This window comes from Mesocricetus auratus, unplaced genomic scaffold (assembly GCF_017639785.1).
Source record: "Mesocricetus auratus isolate SY011 unplaced genomic scaffold, BCM_Maur_2.0 Super-Scaffold_100015, whole genome shotgun sequence".
Classification (NCBI taxonomy): Eukaryota; Metazoa; Chordata; class Mammalia; order Rodentia; family Cricetidae; genus Mesocricetus; species Mesocricetus auratus.
The window spans coordinates 35,916,016-35,937,770 of NW_024429198.1; positions in this window are offsets into that span (position 1 = coordinate 35,916,016).

A 21,755-nucleotide genomic window follows, 5' to 3' on the forward strand; every position below is an offset into this window, starting at 1 on the left:
TAAATACGCAGCGTACAGTAATAAATAAATATGCCAAACTACCTGGGCATTTAAAAGTGGGCTGCTCCCCGCCTGGAAGAGACCAAAGCAGGTGCAGTGTTAGTCAGGGGGAGTGGACTGAGCCAACCCCCTTTGCACTTTCACTGCCTCTGTGAAGTAGCTTTGTAGGAGCAGCGCAGAAACAGGAGTTTGTGGGAAGCAGAGAAAGGAAAAGCAATGATTCAGTGGCCTGGCCAATGATAACAAGGGGACACCAAGGAACTGCATCGGTCAGTACCCCACCGGAACTGATGGTGACTCTGTCCCAATCACACAGGTCCGTGTTCTGTCCCCCTGAACTGCACCGTGGTGTGTGGCAGCATTCGGGGCACACAAGCAGCTGACACTGACGAATGCTGGAACTTGAGGCCAGTCACAAGGCATTTGTTTTGATGGTTCTTTTTAACTTCAGGTTCCATTATGTTCTACCCACTTACTTTGTGAGATCATTTTTTACCTCTCCCCTTTATTCTACTTCTTTACCCCTGACGAGAGGCACAGTCCTGATGCATAGGGAGACAGTGTACTGACCCGGTCCTGGGATCCCTGAGGTGGCCCAGCCATCCCTGACAGACTGCCTGTGACCTCCAACAGAGAATCATGGCAAGGGAGGGACCAGGAGTATACTGAGCGTTAGCAACACATGATCCGAACTTCACTGTGCGATCTCTCGGCCTCCTGGTTTTATGAGACACCCACTGGTTATTGGCGCTCAAGGACTGGTGTGCGTGCTGAAAAACCAGGGCCTCCAGGCCAGTGTCCCAGTGGAGCTCTCAGATGAGTCAGTCTGCCTTTCCTGAGAGCTGTGCCTGCATCCCCACAAGGGACAGAGCTTCCTGGCCTCCTTGCTGCAGAAGCCATGGGAGAGAACATGGCTCGTTGCTTTAAGCTGCTGTGTGGGGAGTAATTTATTACCCAGCAATGTATGAGGAGAGCAGCTTAGTACCTTAGAAATGACAACAGAACAAACTGTCTTGTTGGGTACTCCTCCTAAATGTTTCCCAGCTGTGTGTGGATTTAGATTTATTTTATTGTTTTGTGTGCCTAAGTGCCTTTTCTCCTGAATGTATGTATACGTACTATGGTGGCTAGTTTTATTATGGTGCCCTGATATAAGCCAGAGTCATCTGAAAGGAGGGAACCTCAAATGAGAAAATACTCCAGCCATAAGGCACTTTCTTAATTAGTGACTGATGGGGGAGGACCCAGCCCATGGTGGGTGGTGACATCCCTGGTGTTCCTGGGTTCTGTAAGAAAGCAGGCTGAGCAAGCCAGGAGATGTGAGCCGGTAAGCAGCACCCCTCCATGGGCTCTGCATCAGTTCCTTCCTCCAGGATTCTGCCCTGTTGACTTCCTTCAATGGTGAACAGTGCTGTGGAAGTGAAGGCCAAATAAATCCTTTCCTCCCCACGTCATAGTGTTTTGTCACAGCAATAGTAACCCTGACTAAAGTATGAACCATGTATGAGCTTGGTGCCCCGAGAGGTCACAAGGAAGCATCAGATCTCCTGGTACTGGAGTTGCAGATGGTTGTGGACAGCGATGTGGGACTGGGGCTTGAACTCGGAACCTCTGCAAGAACAAGTGTTCTTAACCACAGAGCCAACTCTCCAGCCCTGTGTGCGTATGTTGACACACGGTCTCCTTATATGACCCTGGCTCGACTGGAACTCGTTATGTAGCCTCGACTAGTTCTGAATGTTTGGAGATCCTCTTTCCTCTGCTTCTTGAGTGCCGGGCTCTGGCCATGTTTGTTCATTTAGAATGCTGCCTTATGTCACCTGACCCGTCCTCCTCTTGTCTTTGGCTCTGAACACCTTGTCCTCAGGTTAAGAAGTCTCGTGTACCTTACACCAAGCCTGGCCTGGCACAGCTTCCATCCACCCAGGTGTTTTCAACAGTGGGCTTTTCTTCTTCAGAAAGTGGAGATCTCGCACAGCTGTCATTGATGGTCATGCATAATAGTATGGTTATATGAAGTGGAGCACCACAGCTAAGTTCCTCCCTGTATCTCCCCATGTGTGTCCAAACTTGGTGCCCCTAGCACCAGCTAGCATCTTCTCAACGTTGTTCCACTTTACACTGACCTGTTCTTGTGAGTCAAGTTTTTAAGAACTCTGGTAAGAGTGACTCTATTCAAGTCATCTGCAGTCGTTCTGTAAATTATAAACTGTAGAGCACAGGATGAAAGTTTGGCCCCTCTGAAAAATGTTTGCTCAAATAGGTTATAGATGAATGGCTCCTTTCACTCCTCTACTCCTTCCACAGAGCTCCTTGGTGTCACCAGTCATTGTTTTAGTTACTTTTTCCAGCATGATGACTAAACACATGACAGACACAGAGGAAGGGAGCTGGTTTATTTGGGCTTACAGTTTGAAGGGCTACAATCCATTGCTATGGGGAAGAATGGTGTCAGGTGTGCAAGAGAGATGGTTGCATTGCGTCTTCATTTAAGAAGCAAAGAGAAGTGAATGCTGGATCTCAGCTGGCTTTTCTGTTTTACTTCCCTATTTTATTCAGCATGGTTCACCCAGTGATGGAACGGTGCCACCCACTGTAGAGTGGGCATTCCCTCCTCCATCAATCTTTGGAACGGTCTTCACAGACTCAGGGCTGTGTCCCCTATGTGATTTTAAATCTAATCAAGTTGAAAATGAAGACTGGCCGCCATACCCACATTGTTCACAGATACTGGGTTAGAAAGACCACTGGCTATTTAAGAGCTAGACAGGGCCCCTGAGAACAAACAGTAGTTACAACCAAGGTATGGCACATGTTTTGTCTAAAAATGACATTTCAGAGACATCAGAGAAATAGCATTCAACATTATGAGCTAATGTTCAAGTAGACTCTTTGCTTAGACAACCACTTGTTAGAGTTGGGACGGTGTTAGTTTTTGCTACTTGGGGTCAGGGGAGTGTTAGTTTTTGTTACTTAATTTGACTCTACAAGGCAGGACCTCTCTTACCTCAAATCTTTCTTTATGTAAGGGCTCATAGTTGAGATGCTCTCGCTCTCTCTCTCTTCCTCTCTCCTTTAATGACGTTTAATCTATCACAACATGTATATTCAGGTCAACATGGAAGAAGGGAAGGGAAGAAAACTACTTCCTTTACTTCCCCTGTCAGCACACAGAAACAAATAACAAATACGCAAACATAAGACGTTAGAACTTGAAAAGGGCTCTTGGTGCTTCCTTTGCCTCCAAACATTGAATCTCTGTGCTGTTTCTTTCACGCTCTTCTTTTTAATACCCACAAACTTATGCTCTTTCCCAGCTCCTTAATGGTCTGCTCTGATTTCTATTTCTTTATGGCCTTCTAATTTGCATTTCATATCTTTGGATGGTTCTACCCTAATTAAGAATCCTCTAAGGGAACTCAGCAACTTCTGTAAAACTGTCCTAGGGTTAGCCAGGTCATCAGCAGGCGCCTACAATATGCCAATTACTACGTGAGAATCTTTATTAGGCCCAGAAAGCAGCATTTGAGGACTCACAAAAAACAGAAGCTCCTGGGCTTAACTAGGCTGTAAAAAAAAAGAGAGAGAATAAAGTCGGGGATAGCGTTGGACGGCTGGTTCTCTTTGTCCATTGGTCCGGCCATCAGGACCAACACTTCCTCCATCCTCAGGTGAAAGACCTTGTTCAGATGGGAGAGCCACTTGTTGTGGTGGACTCCTGACAGCCCGTTTGGCTCACACCAAGGACTGTGTCAGGAATAATGAGTCCCTTGGTGTCTAGGAACGAAATGACAGCAGCTAATGAGGCAGAACGGGGGATGTGATGAAGCAATGACAATTTTTTGAAGTCAGCAATCTGAGGTGCGGATCAATAAGTGCTTTCCAGGGTTAATTCACTGGCCACACCACTGACATGCTATCAGAGCTGGGGATGAGCTTGGGGCTCAGGATGGGGGCCTCATCTAGATAAGTGTCCAGAACACAAAGTACTTATTTCAATAATCCCAAGCATCAAGGCATTCATCCTAACTGTCTCTATGGGGAATCTAAGACACTCCATTGATTAACTTTGCCCAGCCTGGGGCCATGTGAACTATCTCCCAGTTTGGATCCCTGGATTCCCTCCTCCTCCTGTGAGCAGACAGAGGCTTTTATCCACCTGCAGTTATGTAGGCTTCAAGGTTGAGTGGGTTCTACTTCTATTTGTTTGGGAAAATGGCAACCAGGAGACTCATTCAAGCCTATAATGGATACTGTATTATATCATAGGGTTGGACTGAAAGCAAATCAGATAAAATTTAGAACAACTGGGCTTTTCTAGAGACTCTGTGTGACATTTAGTCTTTGTCCCTTATTTGTGCCTCAGTTTATCTATCTGGCAAATAGGAAAACTAGCCTCCATACCATGGTCTCAATGGAAGTTCAAGCAGTCATCTTGCTTATTGAACCCTTGTCATTCCACAGGCATCATTGGTGAAAGCACATGACACCCAGGGTTAAACCTGGCTCAAATGGATTGGGTTCTGTTTTATGCTCAAACCCTATGTAAGTCTCCTGCCCTTTGAGGGTCTTATAATGATTCTTGTAGCCTCGAATTCTCGTTGTAGCATCTTGCAAATGAAGAAAATCTTTAAGTGTTTGGCTAGCTAGTGACAAACTTAGTTACAATATATAGGTGGTGGGATGGCTAATCTTAGTTGTCAGTTGATATCAAGCTAAATCCAAGTAGCTGGACACACCTGTGGCTATGCCTGAGTGCCTCATTTGAGGTCGGAAGAACTACCCTAAATCTGAGTCACACCTTCTTGTAGCAGTCCACATAAAAAGTTATATAAGAAAGAAGCTGTTAGCCGGGTGGTGGTAGCACACGCCTTTAATCCCAGCACTTGGGAGGCAGAGGCAGGCAGATCTCTGTGACTTCGAGGCCAGGCTGGACCAATAGCCTTCAAAACCATACAGAGAAACCCTGTCTCATAAAAAAAAAAGAAGAAGAAGAAGAAGGAAGCTGTTGCTTTTTGCCTGCTTGACTTCTCTATAACAAACAAGTTCATCTATCCTGCCACTGAGGCATTCCATTACTGGTATTAGAACCTACTTCTCTGTGATTCCAGCTTACACTGAAGACCAGCTGTGACATCCAGCCTTGTGGAATGAGCAATTGTTGGATTCTTGGCCTTTCTGTCAGGAGACAACCATTGTTGGACTAACTGGACAACAGCCTATATGCCACTTGAATAATTCAGATTTTAATGAACACGTATAGATCCATTCCATCAGTCCCATTCCTCTAAAGAACCTTTACTAGTAATAGAGGTGGCCACATAATGTTTCAGGGAGGAATCTGGCTTTAAATGGTTTATGTTTAAGCCTAAGGCACTAGCTGTGATCCTTGAAACCTTTGAAATACCAGCAAGAGATTCAGAAAAGTTCTATGAAAGGAAAATTCAGGCTAGCACCTGATTTCAAGAATAAGAGAGAAGTACCTGTCATCATACACAGAATTTATAATTATTCAAGAGTCAGAAGTGTATTGAAAGCTGTTAAAAATTGAGGTTAATAACAGGTATCTTTACGTCTTTAGAAAAATTATTGATTAATTATATGCTATGGAAAAATCAATAATGATCTGAATTTTAAGGCCTAAGGTACAAAGGGAGGGAAAAACAATTTGTCTCAAGTTAGCCAGCACTCTCTACAACTTTGAGACATTTTTTATGAACAAACACTGAGAAGGACCAATGAGAAAGTCTGTCCATCAAGTTTCACCTAAAGAGAGAAAATTTATAAAGAACTATAAAGTCTCTTACCAAAGTTTATTGAGAAAAAAACCACCAAATTTATTGAGAAAATACATAACTATGAATATTTATGTCTATGTACATCTCTATCCATATATAGTTATAGATATCAGGACAGGGATATACAGAGAGAGAGAGACAGAGACAGAGACAGAGACAGAGACAGAGACACAGAGAGAGAGAGAGACAGAGATAGAGAGACAGAGAAACAGAGAGAGAGACAGAGGGACGGAGGGAAAGGGAGAGGAGAATAACACAGAGGGTTACAAATTAAGCTGTTTAAAGAACTGTCAACTAATATGTGCAGGTCGTCACAGGTGCATGGGAAGCCACAGTGGTGGGTCTGATGACTGCATTGCTCCACAATGTGCATTGCTCCATGATGTGAATGAATACCCAGTGACAGTTCTGTTGATCCCAAGCTGGGGTGATTCTCCTTTATAAGCTTTTCACAAACAGCTACAATCTCATTGTCTTCAACGTATTGCAACTGCTGTTGGTCAGAAATGGGAGGCGTCAATTGTGAATGGAAGAAGAAATGGGAGACTCTCTAGCAACAATGTAGACCCCTCAATAAGTGTGAAAACCTTACCTGGCTAGGCACAGAAGCAGGCATCCCTGACTGGCAGCACCCAGGCTTTAAAGAACAGGCATGAGCCAATAGGACCATAGATTTACAGAACTCTCTTAGAACTGTCAGAAAAATTAAGTGCCCAGGACAACAGTTTTAAAAAAGAAAACTAGGTAACATGGCTTCAGCACATAGTCTATCTATAAAGTAAGGAGCTTAGAATACACAAAGAATGGTCAGACAATAGAATTTGAAGGGGTTATTGGTTACCATACTTACATAAAACTGGAATAATGGAGCCAGAGAAGAATCAAATGCATGCAGCCACTGACCATGCTCTGGGAAATAGAGATGCGAAGAGGACGTGCTGGACGTGCTGGGGGTCAAAGGGTAAGATGACTCATGCCATCTGGTGTCCTCCTGACCTTTAGTGTGTCTGTATAGTGCTGTATTAGCCAGACTAGGCCAATGTAAGATGCTAATGCCATCTGGTGCCACAGAGCTATGCGGCAGAAGAATCCATTCGATAGATCATCAGGGAAAGGCTGTTGGAATTACACAACACGGTCTGGGAGTTGTGAAAGAGCCCATGCGGGAGCTGGGTTTGCTACTGAGCTAATTTGCCTGGGAAAAGCCCATCAATGAAATTTGCTTCTATGAAAGCAAAAACAGCAGAATTTTCTACTGGATCACTCGTGTGACAATGAAAAATAAACTTAATTCCCTGCTTTCAAGTGGTGCAGCTATTGTAGGATGGCCCGTACTGACATTTGTTAAACAATTCGATGTAATTTAGGAATAAAAGAGTCTGGCTCCATGGCTGTACTGAGTTAGCTGAGAGTGTTCAGATTCATTTGAGGGAGTCGCAGTAGGGCTTCTCACTCTGGCTGAAACTTGGGCTTGCTGTGTAGTAATTTTCGAGAAATATTTTGGGTGCAAGGGCTGAGAAGGGTGGAGTGTTGTTTTCTATCTGTAGCAAGCTGTCAAGTGTTCTGACTGCATTCTGTAAACAAGAATACAGTAGGTAGGAATGCAGATTTGTTGGAGCATTCCCAAATGTCTGGGGACCTTATCTGAACTACTAAACAAACAAAAGGTCTCTGGCATTGAGGTTGATAAGAAGGCCTGGTATTCACCCTCACATGTCAGCCTCCTCTGCTGTTCTACTGAGGGCGATGTGGATGCACTGTACACAGAGCCTTCTAGGCCCTTCCAAACATTCCTAAATTATTGTACTCCACAGTTACCGTCCTCAGGGGCTGAATTTCATTCTCTGAAAATTGGTACCAGGCTACCTCAGCTGATGAGCTTGAGTGGTATCCAGGCAATAGTTGTACAGCATGATAGTGCAGAGATACAGGAAGGGTGTTCTCAGACTACCCGAAGCTCAGGAAAAAGTCTTGCCTCAAATAGCTGGATCCCATCTGAAAATCATCTCATCATGTCTCATTAGCCCTTTTTTGGTGAGGGAACTTACTCTGATCTGGCGGGTTAAGCTGGGACCTAAGATCTGTGACCCCAGGCCTGGGGTGAGGCACAGGGCTTGTCCACACAAAACAAAGAAAGTCATTCATTCTTTCAGTTAGAAGGTATGATCCAGCTCTGAACATGTTTTGGCCACTCTTGCAAATGCTTGCTTTGCGCTAGCAGAGCAGACATGACGTGCATGCCATGGCCGACTTCCTCCTACCCGTGGAGGATGGAGAGTGAAAGAACAGCATTGGGAGAGAGCGCCACAGATGCTGTCACTGAACTGTGTCCCCTCAGAGATGTTATGATGATTTTCTAATCCCTGATGCCCCCCTGATGGAGATGAGCTCTTCATAGATGAGAAGCTAAAATGAGATCATTACTGAAGGTCATAGTGTTAGGAATGAGCCATGATGCTTAAAGACAAGGCAAGTCTGGATGCAGATTTCAAGATTGAAAAGCCAAGTAAAGACATGGAAACAATGCTATCTGCAAGTCAGTATGCCAAGGAAAACCTGGGGACTAGTCTACTTAAACAGGCTCAGAGGGCCTTACTACACCCTCACCTCCATAGCACGCCGAGTCTCCAAGGCCAGAAAACACACACAGGCCTGATGTTTAAGGCCCTTTATTTCTGGATATAGACCCAAGAAAGTGACAGAGCATGGCATATGGTGTAGCTGAGTTAAATTTAGCAAAGTTCAAAGGCTGAAGACTTGATCTCTAGCATCCCAGAAAGTGATTGGCCTTGGTTATGCATACGTTTCAACTTTCAATGAAGACAGAGGAAATATATAGGTCTTGAGGGCAAAGGGGGACATCACCCTGTCTTAAAATAATGATTGTGTGCTGGGTTGCAGATAGGCTATGAGAGAGAGAGAGAGAGAGAGAGAGAGAGAGAGAGAGAGAGAGAGAGAGGAATCAGTTGGTAGTGCAAAGGCTTTGGGGAAGTTGGGTGGGTCAGACAAAGGCAATTGCTGTGGGAGTGGTGGGAGGTTGGACAAGCTGTGCATGTATGGCCTAGAGCATTTCCTAGGTTACATGGGGCCCAAGAGAGGAAAGTCCCATGTTCCAAATGTGAGTCATGAGAAAGATGGAGGTGCTGCACGGAGATGTGAAAGGATGAGGGGAGCAGGTTCCACGGGGAAGGTTCCATGATGGGGTCAGAAGTGCTGGGCTAGCTGCATCAGAGACATTTATTAATCCTCAGAGGAAGTGCTGCCTGGAAATTGCACACGGGAGCTTGGAGTCTAAGAGAGAGGTTCTGAGATAGAGGTATGGACTAAAGTCACCGTACAGCATCTGCAAAAGAATGCTGTGGAATGGCAGGGACAGAGGAGAGGCGTTTGTTGCCTTAGTCATTTTTCAAGTCCCGGGTTAAAAGGGCCAGTGGTGTGGCGTATTAAGTTCCAGTCCCTCTTTTCTACCCCAAATGTGAATTCTGCCCACCAGACCCTCCTGCTCCCATACGCTAGTACTTACACAGACTCTGAGACCTTGGGCCACTCTGATGGACTCTGGGATGTTGCCTAGTGGCAAGAGTCATCCAAGCATTCTTCGATGTACAAAAGCAGTTTCAACCCCATATTTAGAATACCATCTGGGTCTTCCAGACCCATAATATCTCAGTGGGATTTCCAAAAGCAACCCTCTAGGTCAGCCTTGGCATGCAGCGCCACTGCCAGGTGGTTCCCACGGACATGCCCTTTCCAGCCCACACAAGCAATTGGCCACAGCATTCCCACAGCCTCGGGACTTTTTGCAACCTGGACTTCTCCTGGTAGAGAGCTTGTACCTGCCCCTCTGGCCCTAGGGACACAACTTGGGGACACTTAGGGACAGCCTATTGAAATGCACAACATTGCTCCCTGTCTCCTGAGGGCTGTGCAACCCTGCAGAACCTCTGAGAAGGCACTTAGCATATTTCGTATTTATAGAGAGCCTTTCTTACCAAGAGGCTTAGAGCACAGGTCTCATTTCATTAATCCTCACAGCAGGGTGTGGATGGTGGGTAAGAATTGTCAATTTTACCTAATGTGGAGGCAGAGCTGTGAGAGGTTAAATGACTTGCTGAAGGCTGTGTGATGAGTCAGTCCTAGAGCTGAGGCTAAAGCCTGGATTCCCAACTTCTGCTCGACTACCTCGCACCTCCCTTCAGAAATAACATCATAGAAGGTGTACTAAATTTGAGGGCCTGAAATGAAACCCTTGTGATATTCAGTGTGCCACTTAACCTCTCCCTGCTCCAGTGTCTGAATCCATAAAATGGGGATAATAGTAGCTGCCATCTAACGTGTCACTGAAACATTATGAATATTAATCTTCTCAGTAATCAAACCCCTTGGAAAAAGCTGCCACATAAATTCAAAGTTCAGGTTAAGATCAACAGCTTGTATATTATTCAACCATTAGGGAAGCACGCTGGTTTCCTATCATGGGAGAGGGCTCTGACAACAGAAGGAAGGTTTTTGAAGGTCTACATTTTCTTTATGGGTGAGGAGCTGTTTTCTTTTTATGCGTGAGCACATGTTCTTTTATGCATGTGTTTGTGTTTGTGCACAACTGTGGATGTCAGAGGACAGCTTTAAATGTTGTTCCTTAGGCACCATTGATCTTGCTTTTTTTGACAAGTCTCTCACTGACCTGGAACTGTAAAATAAGTCAGGCTGCTAGGCTAGTGAGCTATAGGGACCCTCCTGTCCTTACCTTCCCTGTTCCTCAGTGGTTTGATTACAAGTGTGCCATCGTGCCTGTTTTTATTTATTTTTTTTAGCGTGGATGCTGAGGACCAAACTCAGGTCCTCATGTTTTCAAGACAAGCACGTAACACAGTGCTAGCTTCCAAAGATGATATGTAGGCATTAGGAGGTAGTGTACGTTTTTAAATGTCCAGCAGTTTTCTCAGTGTAGCTTTCCAAGCTTTTACTTTTCTGTAAATAGCTGTGATCAGTCTAGATGCTCTCATTTTGTGAGCCCATGTTCAGAAGAAGACGAAGGGCTTGCTGCTTGATCTCGTCTGCTCTGGATTTCTGTTCAAAGGCCGATATCCTCTGTACCTACAGAAATGGCGGTAAGACTTGGATTTATTTCCCCGTCCCAACCTGGTCTAGTTCCCCACATGACTTAGAACAGTATACTCCTGAGTTAATAGAGCCCGAGGTAGGGTGTTTGCCTCTTCTGTTTGAGATCAAATGTCTGATCTTTATCTGCAGTGACAGGTTTAATGCCTTTCTTCTCTGACAAATTTTCAGTTGGGAGGAATGCAAACTCTGGCACTGGTGTAGTTACTGGAAGGGCTAATCTGAGCACACTTGTATTGGCAGCTTGATCTTTAAAGAACTGCAGAGCCCTCATGTGCCACTTTGCTAGGAAAGAAGGAAAAAGAAGAGAATAAGCAAAACTCTATAGACTTCTCCAGCACTTCCTTGGTTGCGCTGGGACCTGGCATATGACAGGCGTGACACACTTTCAGTTTAGCGGTATCAACCTTGACCTGACCATTGAGGACATGAATGGCAGAGGAAGAAGGCATGAGATCCAAACTGAAGGAATCTCTGTAACTTAACTAGGGTTACCTGGATTGTATAGATTGGTTCCAGTATTTGAAAATGCTGGATTTTATTTTTCTCTCTGGAAATGCAGTACTCTGAGAACTAGGTGACCCATTTGTCTATAGACCTCATTGCATAAAGAGTTTGACTTGTGAAACTCCCCCTGAGCATCTTAGACTGCCTGTCCCTATGGGGACGCTCAAGGAAAGGTAGAGGGTAAATCGCTACAGAATCAGAAGGGGCCACCTACACAGAGATAAGACATTTGTGGTAAAAAGTTCTATTTTATATACATTATGGGATTATATTGTATCACAGTATAGTGGAACATATTTTAAAGTGATTCTTTTTAAAATGTTGTTATTATTTTATTACACACACATACATACATATATATGTATACATATACATATATATATGTTTATACATATGTATATGTATATATATATGTTTGCCCACTTATGTGGTACTTATGGAGGCCAGAAGAGGATGTCCAATCTACTGACACTGAAGTTACAGACAGTTGTGAGCTACCATGTGGGTACTGAGATCTGAACTTGGGTCCCTTGAAGAACAGCCACTGCTCTTAACTGCTGAGTCAATTCTCCTCTCCCTAAGCTGATTCTCTTTTGATTGAGTTAAAAATTCATAGGTATAGAGAAAAATCAGAGGAAAATGATGCATGGTGGAAACTTCTGAATGTGACACATATAGAGCATAGTGGACACTTGTCATCAGGGAATTGTGATCTGGTACTCTGATACTTTCTGATCTAGCATAACCTTTAGCATACTGTAATATTTAAATGAAAATTTGAAAACAGCTGTCTGTAGGATGAAACATTGTCTCTAGTGTTTATCTTTCTGGTAGCATCATTTATCTAGTCCCTCTCCCTTACTCCTTTTACTCATAGTGAGTGGCTAATCATGCAGTTACTAGCTACAAACATGCAAAGCTAACTGCAGGGCCTCCTTGGGAAGGAGACACTATGGGGAGGAAGATGGCCTTCCTATTCCTGGCAGGAACATCTAGTAGATCCTAGGACTCGAAAGTCATGAGATTTTATTTCCAGCTGATGACTTTTTTCCTCTTTTTGTGCCAGTGACTTTGGCAGATTGTCCCAGGAACTCTTGGTTATACTTAAGTAATGAGTAAATTCTGAAGTCCTTGATTATTTTTTAATGACAGCAAAATGACTCTTCCACTAATTGAATCATATCCCACATCAAACTAATTGGGAGCTGGTCCTTTCGTGCTTGTCGTCATCACAGGCCACCAGACCTAGGCTGCTGCGGTGTGCTAATCTCTCTTTATTCCTCACTCAGGCCCTCACTTCCTTCACCACTGGAACCTGCCATGTCAAGCTCTGGGCCCTCTATTGTGGCTGCTCACCGTGCTCTGCCATGAGAAGCCGCAGCTCCAAGGGCTCAGGCACTCTGAGTCAGTGAGTAGCAGAGCGTGCTGCAGGCTCATTTATTAGGAAGTTAGACCTGCCTTTATACCCCATCCTAAAGCCCTATTGGCTCAGGCGGCTGACTCTGCTGTATGTCCTTTCCTCATTGGTGTCTGTGGGTCAGGTGTTTCTCTGTCAGTGTCTCTGGGCAGTGAGGCAGGCTTGGTGGCTTGGCTCAGGGAGAAAGTGCCTACTGTGCATGTGCATGTTCCCTGGGGCTGGCCTGGGCACCTGGGACAGGAGACTGAAGCTTGGGGAGGCTGGCTACAGTTTCTCCTACACTCTATCTCTTCAGAGGTCAGGCCTTGGTCCCAGGGCTCCCCTTGATCCTTTCGGCAGATAGTTCAGAATTTATTGACCTTGTCTGATGAGCACAAGGCTCTTGGATGATCCTTGGTAACTAGTAAACAAATCCATTCAGGTACCTAATAGTTGGGAGTTTTCCAGAGGCCAAGAGGCTCCCCTCATTTTTGTTTTAAAAAAATCTTTGAATAGTGGTTTTGTTTGTTTGCTTTATACAAAGTGATGGCTTTATAATGAGATTTTCAAGTATAGCATGTTCTCCAAATGTTTTAACTCCCATTTGCCATCTCCCATCCCTCTCCCTCTCCGGCATATTCTTCTCCTGCATATCGCTAAATTGTCCCACCTTTATTTTCATAATCATGTTTGTCTATGTGTGTATAGGTGTGTATAAGCTAGGTTTCACAAATGCGAGAAAATGTATTTGCCTTTCTGAGTATGGCTTATGTCACTTAGCATGACACACTCCAGTTGCTTAAATTTCTGACTTTGTTTCACTCTTTATTGCTGAGTAGAACTCCATTGTATATACAAACAATATTTTCTCCATTCCTTGTTGGCAGACCCTTTGGCTGATTCCAGAAATTGGTGATTGTGGCCACTGCTTAGTAAACAAGATATGCCTCAGATTCCTCTGGGTATTTCCCCAGGAATGGAATAGCCAGCTCATACAGTGCATCTATTTTTAGTTTTCTGAAGGACCTCCATTCTGATTAGCATATTGGCTTTACCAGTTTATGTTCCCACCCGCAATGTAAAAACCTTCTCTTTCCCATAGCCTTACAGCATATCTATTGATTAAATGGTTTCTGTCATAGGTAGAACAGGAGAGGGAGGACTGTCCATCTCTGTTGACTATCTATCATGTTTCCTTTTGTAGCCTCACCAAAACTCGGAGATCTGGTGCTCCTCTGGCCTCTTGAATCAGAGATTCTCTGTGTCCCCAGAGTTCCAGGGGTGTGATATCTAGGCAGATCCACAGTCTGCTTCTCTCAATACAGTGTTCAACTTCACACTGGAACAAGGCTGTCAAATCAAAGGAACAATTTTCCTATGTCTTTTAAACAATTTAATGTTCATTTATTCACATGCATGTGTGCACATACTCCTGCACCACAGTGAATGAAAGGTCAGAGAACTCGCTCAAGTTAGTTAGTCTCTCCTTCTACTGTGTGGGTTCTGGGAACTGGGGAACTCAGGTCCCCAGGTTTGGCAGCATCGCTGAATTACAACCATCCCTTTTATATTTTGACTTTTTGCTAAACTAGCAGTATTCTGATGGCTGCCCTGCAGGATACTAGACAGGCATGCCCACTCCTTATGTTGTCCAGGGCCACCCTCACCTCCACAGAGTCACCCACCATCCCTGTACCAGAGTTCCCTCCACACTTCTGCCACTCCAGCCTTAGACCCATAGACTTTGAATTAATCCTCAAGTCCCTTGCCTCCTTTTCTCTCTGAAACCATGCACTCATTTCTTCCGCACTGCTTTCTCCCTCTTTGTAGGCAAGACTTCTTCAAAAAGTAGAGCCTTTGTCTTGACACCGCCTTCTTTCCCATTCCTATCTCTCACATTGCACCTTCATGCTGCAGTACCATGGTGTCCATTTGTAGGCGCTGCTTTTCCTTCTGCCTACACCATGAAGATTTTTATCTTTGCATTTCATCCAGTGGCTTTTGTGAGCTCACTGTCTTATGGAAAGCTTTGGCTCCTCCTCAATCGTAACGGCACATGGCCTCTCAGCAGTTCATAGTGAGTGGGGCTGACCCTCTTGGGATGCCCGTTCTTCCCTCAAGCTTCCTGACACCCCAATCTTTGGGTCATCCCTACATCAGTGATCTCAGTTCCTTTGGTCACTGTGCTCAGTCTTCATTCTCTTGTAGACGTCTCACACCAGAGACTTCTGGGATTCTTTGGATCATCTTTGCTTTCTCATCTGTATTTCATCTGATTGTCCAATGCCATCTTTAACTTATGACTCCCAAAAGTTATATCTCAATCCATGATGATTCATCAGTTCTCCCTATAGTGGAGAACCTTTGCGCCTTCATCAGAGCCTCCCTGGTCCTTGTTTCCTAAGCCTCACATGACTCATGCTCAGTCTCTATCCATTCAGTCACTATTTCTTCAGCATCCTTTTTCCACCAGCAAAGGAAGTGCTCACACAATAGCTATCTCCCATACCTTCAGTTGTCTTCCTAAAGTGAAAGGAACAAATATAGGGGCTCACCTGCCCTTGATGAGTCACCTGACCTGTAGTGTGCACTAATCTGTGGACACACAGCCTCTGGTGTTTTCTTCTACTGTTACAAATGACTCTGCTACAAGCTATGACCCGTGAGTTCTGCTATTCTTCTTTGCCTTGAGAAGACCCTAACTCATAGTTTTCCATCTATAGATGGCACATGAAATGGCCAGGCTTGAATTACCCATCTTCTGCTGCCCCTTCTCTGTTCTGTGTCCTCTTAACTGTTTTCTAGAAATGTCACTTGATTGACTATTCATTAATCGCTCCTTTCACTAAAATGTAGACCTCGAAGGGTGGGTCTCCTTTATTTTGCTCATCTGCACATTGCATCCTTAAAGCCTGATATAGCACTTGGAATTGTTTAGGGACATAACAGTGCACATTGACCCATCCCCTGTCTCTCCTTCGTGATGAGGACACTGGGTTTGAAGGTTTACAACATCCCAAGAAGGCACATGGTGTTAATGGAGCTGAGAACTCAGCTAAATCAGGAAACATGAACATTATTCTGAGATCAGTAAAAACATCATCATCAAACAACAACATAAGTAGCGGTTAAAAATTCCAGACAAAATTTAATTTAGAGACAACATTCAATTCCTCCTACTTGTGCTGGGAATGTTTATATTTTATATTTTGGTAGCACTGCTGTTAATTTTGATTAGGAGTAGCATAGATCCGTGGGAAGGTTGCCTCTTCCCAGTCACTCAATGTTTTGAAGTTGGTTTTGACTCTAGGTCTTATCTTGTTATTTTGGAAGCAGAACTACATCAAGTCTTGTCAATCTTTCCCAGGCTGCCTTGTCCTATCAGTAGTGGCATTATTTACTTATAAAAGCACCTTGCAGCACTCTGCTGTCAGTTTGACACTGTAAAGGGACCTCTGGAATTGAACAACAAATTCAGCAGAATGTTGCAAACTAAAAGCACGGAGTTAGGAATGGCATTGTGTGGTACAATGTGCCCTTGCAATTTTAGCTAATTTTGTGACACTTGGTAACTTTCCGAGTTATTCTGTATCAGAAAAGCTATCCACAAACTGAAAAGTATGTAAAAATAAATATTTTGTATCAGAGAGAGCAATAATGTAGTTGCTCTATAAATCAATAATACTACCATATACATTTGGTAACTATTGTCATCCTCATTGAATTCTGTGTCCTTACAGCACTTACTGCCAAATGAGTAACATGTTTCTTAATTGTGTCTTTAAAAGATTTTATAAACTTAGGTAGATATGAAGAGCTATCAAGTTTTCTAAAACATGGTTTGGTTCCAATGTGGCATGCATTGAGACACCTCACCTGGAACAAACTATATGTGTTGAGACTCATATGGTCAAGTACCCCCAAGTCACCTCTGAGAAAAGAGGAGGGAGCCAGCTCCCCCATATGCTATCATTCATTCAAACTCTTGGTGTTTTGCCATTTTTGTTTTTCTAACTTTAATAACAACCCCCACATCTTTGTTTCCCTATTTTCCCAAGCAGTAGAACTTTTTTTATTATTATTAAAGATTTTGTATATGTGTGTGAGTCTATGAAAGTGTTTGCCACATGGGTTCAGGTGCCCATGGTGTCAAGAAAAGCGTGTTTGAGCTGGGGGCAACCTTACTTGTGTGTCTGGGATAGAACTAAGGTGGTCTGCAAGAGCAGCAAGTGTTATTAACTTCTGAACCAGCTCTCCAGCTCCAAATAGAAACCTTCTTTTTTTAAAGATTTATTTATTGCCGGGTGGTGGTGGCGCACGACTTTAATCCCAGCACTCGGGAGGCAGAGGCAGGTGGATCTCTGTGAGTTCGAGGCCGGGCTGGACCGATAGCCTCCAAAACAATACAGAGAAACCCTGTCACCAAAACAAAAAGATTTATTTATTAAGTATATTTCATTACAGATGGTTGTGAGCTACCATGTAGTTGCTGGGAATTGAACTCAGGATCTCTGGAGGAGCAGTCAGTGCTCTTAACCGCTGAGCCATCTCTCCAGCCCCCAAATAGAAACCTTCTTAAGGTAGATATTGTGTGTGTGTGTGTGTGTGTGTGTGTGTGTGTGTGTGTACTTGGCGGCCATTTTTCAGCAGTACACTAGGTTGCATACCCATCACTGTCATCCTTGTCCACTGTCTTTCCCCTCCCATTCTCCATCACCACTTGTTGCCCTTGGCACCCACCCTTCTTCCCTTCTTCCCAGTGGTGCTTCTGGGCCCTCACAGTGACAGACTCTTACCTCTCAGCGTCTGGTTTATGTCACTGGCATGTTCCCTGGTGGTCTGCTTTGTGGAAGTGTTTATTTTTGTTGCTACATTAAGAAGAATAAGAGTGAAAGGAGAGGGCTACACACATAAAGCATCACGGAGAATTTGAACCCTCGCGGGATTTGTTAGAGACTGTTCACAGCCCTTCTTCATGTGAGACAGACAGCAGGACAACAAGCAAGGTCTCTGCTCCTCTGAACTGTCTCAAAAGCTCCCTGTGGCTGTGAGACGGCTTCACGCCCCTTTCAGCTGTGTGTTCCAAGTGTTGGCTACGTCTGCTATCCTATTAGACGGTTTGCTGTGAACGGAAGGTAGCCAGGGAGACCTTGGCGCACACAACCTTCAGGCCTTCTGGTCTCTGCACTGGTTGCACAGGTGTGTTGTGGAACTCTGTACCGTTAGCGACTGGACATGACATACAGCTCATGATGGATGCGACCGAACCTCTTGCTCGGTCTCAGCACAGTCCCATGTGTCTGCCACTGTACTGAGCCACCTTGCAGTACCATTTGGCTTTTATTGGCTTTGCTCATAGAGGTCCTCCAGTTGAAGCTTCTCTCATATCACTCCCCTGGAGATGTATACAGGGGACTCCGGGCTTCTACATCTTTAACAAAGGAGTCCCTTCTCTTCCGATCTTTTGGCTCAAGTTCTCTTCCTTTCTTCCACAACTCCCTTCATTCCAAAAACCAGAGACATGGGAGGTTTATATTTACAGTTACATTTCTGTTACTATGACCAAAAGCATCATGATTAAGGCAACTTACAAGAGGGAGAGATCACATGGCTCGCTGCCCTGGAGGAGAGGCAGGCGGCAGGCACAGCAGCTGGAGCAGAGAGCTGAGAGCTCACTAACATCTTGAACCACAAGCAGGAAGTGAAAAGAGAACTGGGAAAGGCATGAATCTTTTAATTCTCAAAGCTCCCTCCAGTGACATCTTCCTCACTCAAGTCCATACTTCCTAAACCTCCCCAAACAGCTGAGGACCAAGTATTCAAGTGCCCAAGACCACGGGGCATCTTTCTCGTCAAACCACGGCAAGGTTCCTTCTTCCTTTCTGTAGAGAAAGGGACAAAGGCCATTTTCATACTCTTCCATCTCTTGTCTCCGGGCAGAACCACCTAGAGTTGCCGGGTATTTGTGGGGGAGTGGTAGACTCCAGAGAAATGGAGTCTACTAAGCCCTTGGGTTGCCGTACTTTCCCATGTTCAGCCATTTTAGAAATTGAACCACGGTTGGCCTGCCTACAAGAGAACTCTCCAGAAATACCACCCAGCATCACAAGACAGGGCAGATAGAGAAACAGGCTGGTGGGTTAGGCCCAGAAACATGGTCACCAGAGGGCAGGTGGCAGGAATGCTGGACCATAGGATTCCAAACAATTCCTGTCTGATGTTGAGTTTTCAAAATTGATCTACATAGCATTGCTGACAGTAGATTTTCTGCCAGCAATAAAGGTGGCCTGACTCACAGAATAATTACTGTATGCAAATGAGTGTGATTCTCCTCTGCCCTTTTATGGATGACTCTGCTCTGCCATTCATCAGGGCCACAAATTTCACTTGGGAGGAGATGGATTTAAAGAGACAGGCGCCCCTGGAGCTTTGTGGTGAACTTACTAAATCCACGCTAAGTGTCTTCATAAATAGAAGCACATATGCTAGAGACGGGCTGCCAGGCTTTGACATTTTTATCTACGTATTGTTGCTTGGGAAATGGGGAGGCACTCTCCCCTGAGCCTGCTGGTAGTACAGAAAAATTGGGTTCTATGAACTCAGGGGACTGCACCCTTCAGGGGAAACCCTTGATGAGAAAAAGTAAAAAAAAGTGTTCTTTCTAACATGGCTGTGGTTCTGACACCAAAGAATACAGGAAGTATGAAATAAGAGAGCTTTGCTTGGCACTAGAATGTTGCAGATGGAAAACCCAGTGAAGCTGGAAGTGAAGATAAAGCTTTAAAAGCCTGGGCGCAGGGGGCACAGATGTGAGCATCACTTACTGCCCTTACAGAGAACCAGAGTTCAGTTCACAGCACCCACATGAGTCAGGTCCACGGCCCACCATAACTCCAGTTCTAAGGGACCAGGGACTCTCTTTTGGAAGTACTAGGCACCCACATGCACATACTGCCCCCCCCCACATACAAATAATAATATAAATAAATCTTAAAAAATAAAATAAAAATGGAAACCATCCCTGGATTCATATCTTTGCCCTGGACTCTCTGAGACCTCAAGATGATGTAACAGATGGATTTTCCCTCTAAGGGACTGTGTGCCTACTCCAGTCTGCATGAAGCCTAGTCATCCTTGGTGATGGACGATATTGTCAGACCTGATGAGACTGGAACACAGGGGCCCCTTCTTAGGAACCTGTAGTACATAGTGTGGGGCCTCTTCACAGCAGCTTCTGCCTTTGTTCCACAAATGCCATGTGGATCCTCACCTCAGAGGGTGGAAGAGGTGTGACTGTTATAGATGTGCCCCATCTGTCATCGGGCTGCCTTCATGTTGTAACAATATATTGATGTCAGTACATCCCAAACACACACTCTTCTCACTCCCAGCAGTGTTTACATGTTCTCACGACGCACGCACCACTGGAGATCAACGCTCCCTTCCCCAAATAAATGTCAATTCATTTGGAAATTTTCTGAAAGCATCAAACATGGGAGCTGGATTTCTAAGGACTGCTCATGTTCATGGATGCTCAAGTCTTCCCAGTGACTCACTGGAGGAGCATGGGTTGCCTTGAGATCAAAGAAAAAACTGACACTATTTCAATTTTGGCTCAGTCCCCAGTGGGAAACCAATCTTTCTGCTCTTCAGAAATTATAAGAATGAATAACATGACTAGGTGGCCATTTATTTTATCTCCCCACCTATTGTGATAGAACACAAAAAGCAGCTCAAAGGAGAGCATTGTGTGAGTGCAGTCATTTTTAGTTCAGTTTCAAGCTGATCCTACTTGTGTCTAGTCGGTGGGTGAGTGCATGGTAAACATCCCATTTAAGAAACATCCTAAGGGGTTGGCAAGGTGTCTCGGCAAGTAAAGGTGCCTGATCACTCGACTTTGTTCCCTGAGACCCACAGGTGGGAGGAAGAACCAACTCTCTCAAGTTGTCCAAACTCCACACATTTGCTGTGGTACACACACTCACACACTCATAAAAAATGTAATAATTTTAAAAGAAATGTTCTCAAGAAAAATATAATTCAGTAGAAAACATTCTATAAGAATTTATGCGGTAATGGTTCCTAAGTTTATCGCACACAATGTGTCTTTCCTTCCTTCCTTTCTCCCTCTCTCCCTCCCTCCATCCCTTCCTTCCTTCCTTCTTTTCTTTCTTCCTTGGTGCCAGAATAGAAGAAGGAAGTAAAAGCAGAGTTGACTGCATGGGGTTGCAAAGACTTATTTCAAATTGAAGATTTTTGGTTTCCAGCTGGGGAGACAGTTCAGCGGTTCACAGAACCTACCCAAACACTGGGTGAGTGTGGTGCCACACCTGTACTTCCAACCTCAGAAGATGAAGACGGAGGAGCTCTAGAGCAAACTAGCTACATGATGAACCACATGTGTGAGTTCTTACTTTGACTGAGAGACTTTGCCTCAATGAATAGGAGCGATCAAGGAAGATTCCCAGAATAGCCTCCAGACCCCACAGACAGGCACATATATATGCATGTACAGCATAGGACTTGTATGCCCACATACATGCACATATTCATATATAACTGTACATACCCTCAACACACATAAAGGAAAAAGTATAAAACCTGGAATTTCAGAATGACATACATAATAGTTGGAGAAGAATCAGTTCCCAGGCAAGGGGCATAAATAGCATTAACTCTCAGCAAGTCCATTAATTTTAGCTTCTGAAAATGTCTGTCACCTTTGTTGTGGACAAAGATATGTTAAAATCCTTGGTACCTCAGAGTGTGACTTTCCTTGAAGCTGAGGTCATTACAGAGGTCATCAAGTTTGAAGAATAGAAGTTTGGACACAGAGATTGGCATGCACAGGCAGCCCATGTGAACATGGAGTCAAAGACATCTCCATGCCTCTACAGGGCAAGGGACAAAAACCATTGCCAGCACCAGGGATG